The following is a 7,599-nucleotide window of genomic DNA, read 5'->3' as shown; positions in this document are numbered from 1 at the left end:
GACTATACTGGAAACAACCACCCACAAAACACAAGAGAAAACAAACCCAACCAAATATGGCCTCCAATTAGAGACAACGACAACCAGCTGCCTCTAATTGGAGGTCATTGCCAAAAACCCAACATAGAAATAGAAAACTAGATAAACACATAGAAATAGATAACATAGAACATAAACCAAAAACACCGAAACACACAAAACAAACACTCCCTGCCACGCCTTGACCAAACTACAATAACAAATAACCCCTTTTACTGGTCAGGACGTGACAATGTTGCCTCGGAGCGAATGAAAGCACACTCTCGCTCTACCCTCTGCATATTCTGACAAAACAAATAAGCCAGAGAACTAGCCCGTTATAGACGACTGCAGGAAGGCTCTTAGAGACAGACTACTGCAATTTGACCGGGTTTATTCAATGGGACGGGTAATATCCGTTCTAAGGATTATAATTCTATGGTTCTAATTTCAGTCATTCTAATTCTGTCTCAGACCTCCTGTGAGAAACAGGGACAGACAGATGGGACAGCTCCCCTCCAGCCCTGGGTGATTGTCTACATTCTGGGTACCTGGTAATCTAAAACTATAACGCTATAATTACTGCCTCCCACGGTGGGTGAAATCAGAGCCTGGTAGCATGGCTCTCTGGCTGAGGAGAGACTTCAGGTGAGGATGGATTTTCAGGGGTCCTAGGTCACCGTGGGGACAGAGAGAGGCTGAGAGGCCAAGGTTCACATGATAGAGGTCTGGATTTGGTATGTCTCCACATAGGACTACATTGCCTGGTCTCTCACCTGTGACCAGGCTTACCCTAGGATAGGTTTGATGTACATTTGATAGCCTGCTATGAACATGTCACAAGCTAATATTAGTCTCCCATCTTTGCACTGTTAGGGTCAGACACACTGATAAATGGGATTGCCAGTAGGTACTTAGCACCTCTGCCCAGAGTCAGCAGTTCACACAGGGCAGTTTTACCTCTGATTTGCTTTGTTTAAATGTATTTATTTAACCTTTTATTTAACTAAGCAAGTCAGTTAAGAACAAATTCTTATTTTCAATGACGACCTAGGAATAGTGGGTTAACTGCCTTGTTCAGGGGCAGAAACAACAGATTTCTACATTGTCAGCTCGGGGATTCGATCTTGCAACCTTTCAGTTACTAGTCCAACCGCTCTAACCACTACTAGGCTACCCTGCCGCCCAAATACTCCAGGCCACAAAGTTGAGGTAACTTGTTTGGCTTCTTCTGTCTGCTGTAGCTAATGTAAGCTAACCATAGAGGTAGATAGAGGACTAATTTTTGTATCTGTGCCATTTATAGAGAGCAATAGTAATGGTGTCTTTTTGTAGGCACTAACTCTGTCATGGTTCATGGTTCATTGGACTATGTGGAAAACGAATTTGTTTTTTGGAAAAACACTGACAATAAGGTCTGTGGTAAACACAATATACAATATAATCTTCATCAGCTAACATCACTTTTAGGGAATTTTGAAGCATTTATGTAAATAAAGTTCATAAAGCACATAAAGGTCATGTTACCTGACTGGTATTATCGTAGAACAAAACATGGAAGATATAATCCTGTGTTTACCTCAGACCTTGTGTTTATCCCAAAACCCCATTCTTTACCCATTCATTTTCCCCATAGGAATGGCTGAACGAACCAGAGGGAAGTCATTTCCCCCATAGGAATGGCTGAACGAACCAGAGGGAAGTCATTTTCCCCATAGGAATGGCTGAACGAACCAGAGGGAAGTCATTTTCCCCATAGGAATGGCTGAACGAACCAGAGGGAACTCATTTCCACCATAGGAATGGCTGAATGAACCAGAGGGGAAGTCATTTTCCCCATAGGAATGGCTGAACGAACCAGAGGGAAGTCATTTTCCAGATAGGAATGGCTGAACGAACCAGAGGGAACTAATTTCCCCCATAGGAATGGCTGAACGAACCAGAGGGAAGTAATTTTCCCCATAGGAATGGCTGAACGAACCAGAGGGAACTCATTTCCCCATAGGAATGGCTGAACGAACCAGAGGTAACTCATTTTCCAGATAGGAATGGCTGAACTAACCAGACGGGAAGTCATTTTCCCCATAGGAATGGCTGAACGAACCAGAGGGAAGTCATTTTCCAGACAGGAATGGCTGAACGAACCAGAGGGAACTCATTTCCCCCATAGGAATGGCTGAACGAACCAGAGGGAACTCATTTTCCCCATAGGAATGGCTGAACTAACCAGAGGGGAAGTCATTTTCCCCATAGTAATGGCTGAACGAACCAGAGGGAACTCATTTCCCCCATAGGAATGGCTGAACGAACCAGAGGGAAGTCATTTTCGAGATAGGAATGGCTGAACGAACCAGAGGGGAAGTCATTTTCCCCATAGGAATGGCTAAACGAACCAGAGGTAACTCGTTTTCCGGTTTTGATGCCTGCCGAGCAAAGTCGAGCCCCACCCAGACTGAAACCTGGAGAGCAAAGTAGAGCCACACCAAGACTGAAGCCTGCAGAGCAGAGCAGAACCAGGCTGAAGCCCGGCAGAGTAGAGCAGAACCAGGCTGAAGCCCGGCAGAGTAGAGCAGAACCAGGCTGAAGCCTGCAGAGTAGAGCAGAACCAGGCTGAAGTCGGCAGAGTAGAGCAGAACCAGGCTGAAGCCGGCAGAGTAGAGCAGAACCAGGCTGAAGCCCGGCAGAGTAGAGCAGAACCAGGCTGAAGCCTGCAGAGTAGAGCAGAACCAGGCTGAAGCCCGGCAGAGTAGAGCAGAACCAGCCTGAAACCTGCAGAGTAGAGCCCTACCCAGACTGAAGCCTGCAGAGCAGAGCAGAACCAGGCTGAAGCCCGGCAGAGTAGAGCAGAACCAGGCTGAAGCCTACAGAATAGAGCAGAACCAGGCTGAAGCCCGGCAGAGTAGAGCAGAACCAGGCTGAAGCCTGCTGAATAGAACCAGGCTGAAGCCATCTGAGTAGAGCAGAACCAGCCTGAAGCCGGCAGAGTAGAGCAGAACCAGGCTGAAGCCCGGCAGAGTAGAGCAGAACCAGGCTGAAGCCTGCAGAGTAGAGCAGAACCAGGCTGAAGCCCGGCAGAGTAGAGCAGAACCAGGCTGAAGCTGGCAGAGTAGAGCAGAACCAGGCTGAAGCCGGCAGAGTAGAGCAGAACCAGGCTGAAGCCTGCAAAGTAGAGCAGAACCAGGCTGAAGCCCGGCAGAGTAGAGCAGAACCAGGCTGAAGCCTGCAGAGTAGAGCAGAACCAGGCTGAAGCCCGGCAGAGTAGAGCAGAACCAGGCTGAAGCCGGCAGAGTAGAGCAGAACCAGGCTGAAGCCGGCAGAGTAGAGCAGAGTAGAGCAGAACCAGGCTGAAGCCGGCAGAGTAGAGCAGAACCAGGCTGAAGCCTGCAGAGTAGAGCAGAACCAGGCTGAAGCCTGCAGAGTAGAGCAGAGCCAGGCTGAAGCCCGGCAGAGTAGAGCAGAACCAGGCTGAAGCCCGGCAGAGTAGAGCAGAACCAGGCTGAAGACTGCAGAGTAGAGCAGAACCAGGCTGAAGCCTGCAGAGTAGAGCAGAACCAGGCTAAAGCCGGCAGAGTAGAGCAGAACCAGGCTGAAGCCTGCTGAGTAGAGCAGAACCAGGCTGAAGTCTGCAGAGTAGAGCAGAACCAGGCAGAAGCCCGGCAAAGTAGAGCAGAACCAAGCTGAAGCCTGCAAAGTAGAGCAGAACCAGGCTGAAGCCCGGCAGAGTAGAGCAGAACCAGGCTGAAGCCTGCAGAGTAGAGCAGAACCAGGCTGAAGCCCGGCAGAGTAGAGCAGAACCAGGCTGAAGCCTGCAGAGTAGAGCAGAACCAGGCTGAAGCCCGGCAGAGTAGAGCAGAACCAGGCTGAAGCCGGCAGAGTAGAGCAGAACCAGGCTGAAGCCGGCAGAGTAGAGCAGAACCAGGCTGAAGCCGGCAGAGTAGAGCAGAGTAGAGCAGAACCAGGCTGAAGCCGGCAGAGTAGAGCAGAACCAGGCTGAAGCCTGCAGAGTAGAGCAGAGCCAGGCTGAAGCCCGGCAGAGTAGAGCAGAGCCAGGCTGAAGCCCGGCAGAGTAGAGCAGAACCAGGCTGAAGCCCGGCAGAGTAGAGCAGAACCAGGCTGAAGACTGCAGAGTAGAGCAGAACCAGGCTGAAGCCTACAGAGTAGAGCAGAACCAGGCTGAAGCCTGCAGAGTAGAGCAGAACCAGGCTAAAGCCGGCAGAGTAGAGCAGAACCAGGCTGAAGCCTGCAGAGTAGAGCAGAACCAGGCTGAAGCCCGGCAGAGTAGAGCAGAACCAGGCTGAAGCCTGCAAAGTAGAGCAGAACCTGGCTGAAGCCTGCAGAATAGAGCAGAACCAGGCTGAAGCCCGGCAGAGTAGAGCAGAACCAGGCTGAAGCCCGGCAGAGTAGAGCAGAACCAGGCTGAAGCCCGGCAGAGTAGAGCAGAACCAGGCTGAAGCCCGGCAGAGTAGAGCAGAACCAGGCCTAGATCTGAGATCTTCAACTAGCATTCTGATCTGACAGACAGACCTGGTATTTTCCAACCTGTGGTCACATTTCACTACATGACAGGACAGGAAAGGACACAATCAGCACCAGCAGTAGAATCAAACATGTTTCTCCTCTTCTGCCACGCAATGATCTTTGCATTAATTCATGGTAAAACCTTCTCACACCAAGGAGTTAAAAGTTAGACGGCATAGCAACAGTAGCTGTGATTGGTTGAATAAGATGGCACTAACTCCTTCCTCATAGCAACAGTAGCTGTGATTGGTTGAATAAGATAGCACTAACTCCTTCCTCATAGCAACAGTAGCTGTGATTGGTTGAATAAGATGGCACTAACTCCTTCCGCATAGCAACAGTAGCTGTGATTGGTTGAATAAGATGGCACTAACTCCTTCCTCATAGCAACAGTAGCTGTGATTGGTTGAATAAGATGGCACTAACTCCTTCCTCATAGCAACAGTAGCTGTGATTGGTTGAAAAAGATGGCACTAACTCTTTCCTCATAGCAACAGTAGCTGTGATTGGTTGAATAAGATGGCACTAACTCCTTCCGCATAGCAACAGTAGCTGTGATTGGTTGAATAAGATGGCACTAACTCCTTCCTCATAGCAACAGTAGCTGTGATTGGTTGAATAAGATGGCACTAACTCCTTCCTCATAGCAACAGTAGCTGTGATTGGTTGAAAAAGATGGCACTAACTCTTTCCTCATAGCAACAGTAGCTGTGATTGGTTGAATAAGATGGCACTAACTCCTTCCTCATAGCAACAGTAGCTGTGATTGGTTGTGTAGTCATAGCTGAGTCATTTTCTGTTCTAACTGAATGTCAGGAGCATTAATCAAAAACATCAGTCAGTTATGTTCCAATTAACAGGTCAGACAGGACTGAAGGCCAGTTTAGCCTCTCCTGAGAGGGAGAGGCTGCCAGGTCAGACAGGACTGAAGGTCAGTTCAGCCTCCCCTGAGAGGGAGAGGCTGCCAGGTCAGACAGGACTGAAGGCCAGTTTAGCGTCTCCTGAGGGGGAGAGGCTGCCAGGTCAGACAGGACTGAAGGTCAGTTTAGCCTCTCCTGAGAGGGAGAGGCTGCCAGGTCAGACAGGACTGAAGGCCAGTTCAGCCTCTCCTGAGAGGGAGAGGCTGCCAGGTCAGACAGGACTGAAGGTCAGTTTAGCCTCTCCTGAGAGGAAGAAGCTGCCAGGTCAGACAGGACTGAAGGCCAGTTTAGCCTCTCCTGCGAGGCAGAGGCTGCCAGGTCAGACAGGACTGAAGCTCAGTTCAGCCTCTCCTGAGAGGGAGAGGCTGCCAGGTCAGACAGAACTGAAGGCCAGTTTAGCCTCTCCTGAGAGGGAGAGGCTGCCAGGTCAGACAGGACTGAAGGCCAGTTTAGCCTCTCCTGAGAGGCAGAGGCTGCCAGGTCAGACAGGACTGAAGGCTAAGGATACTATGTTGATGGCAACAGAACACAGCTGCTTGTCTTTGTCTTGGCAGAAGTAGGAGGAGGGATATGCATACTGAACAGTATCTCTAAATCTGTGTTGTGATGTGATTTTCATTAATTTGATGACTGTTATGAATCTAATCCATGATTAAATTAATCATGTAACAATTAACTCATTATGAATTTGGGAATATGGAAGAAGTTTAACGAGTTACCATCTCCCGAATTAAACTTTAGATGATATACAGTTGAAGTCAGAAGTTTACATACACTTAGGTTGGAGTCATTAAAACTCGTTTTCCAACCACTCCACAAATTTCTTGTTAACAAACTATAGTTTTGGCAAGTCGGTTAGGACATCTACTTTGTGCATGACACAAGTAATTTTCCAACAATTGTTTACAGACAGATTATTTCACTTATAATTCACTGTATCACAATTCCAGTGGGTCAGAAGTTTACATACACTAAGTTGACTGTGCCTTTAAACAGCTTGGAAAATTCCAGAAAATGATGTCATGACTTTAGAAGCTTCTGATAGGCTAATTGACATAATTTGAGGCAATTGGAGGTGTACCTGTGGATGTATTTCAAGGCCTACCTTCAAACTCAGTGCCTCTTTGCTTGACATCATGGGGAAATCAAAAGAAATCAGCCAAGACCTCAGAAAAATAATTGTAGACCTCCACAAGTCTGGTTCATCCTTGGGAGCAATTTCCAAACGCCTGAAGGTACCACGTTCATCTGTACAAACAATAGTACGCAAGTATAAACACCATGGGACCACGCAGCCGTCATACCGCTCAGGAAGGAAATGCATTTTGTCGCCTAGAGATGAACGTACTTTGGTGCGAAAAGTATAAATCAATCCCAGAACAACAGCAAAGGACCTTGTGAAGATGCTGGTGGAAACGGGTACAAAAGTATCTATATCCACAGTAAAACAAGTCCTATATCGACATAACCTGAAAGGCAGAACTGAAAAAGCGTGTGCGAGCAAGGAGGCCTACAAACCTGACTCAGTTACACCAGCTCTGTCAGGAGGAATGGGCCAAAATTCACCCAACTTATTGTGGGAAGCTTGTGGAAGGCTACCCGACACATTTGACCCAAGTTAAACAATTTAAAGGCAATGCTACCAAATACTGATTGAGTGTATGTAAACTTCTGACCCACTGGGAATGTAATGAAAGAAATAAAAGCTGAAATAAATCAATTCTCTCTACTATTATTCTGACATTTCACATTCTTAAAATAAAGTGGTGATCCTAACTGACCTAAAGACAGGGAATTTTTACTAGGATTAAATGTCAGGAATTGTGAAAAAAATGAGTTTAAATGTATTTGGCGAAGGTGTATGTAAACTTCCGACTTCAACTGTATATAATCATTATCTCATATTAGTCTCATTCTGAACGTCGCAGACTTCTTGAATCCGCCTTTTCTGATTTATTCAGTTCTACGCAAATCAATTTAATTATTTATTTATTTACTAATTAACTAAATAATTACACAGAATACACATACACACTTACATGAGATAAAAGTCCCTAGTGGACCGACAAGATATGAGGGCTCATTACACAGAGATGGAGAAAGGGGGGATGGGGAAAATAGAGAGATGGAGAGAAAGAGACAT

Source organism: Salmo salar, chromosome ssa14, assembly GCF_905237065.1.
Source record: "Salmo salar chromosome ssa14, Ssal_v3.1, whole genome shotgun sequence".
In the NCBI taxonomy this organism is placed as follows: Eukaryota; Metazoa; Chordata; class Actinopteri; order Salmoniformes; family Salmonidae; genus Salmo; species Salmo salar.
This window is presented reverse-complemented; position numbering follows the sequence as displayed.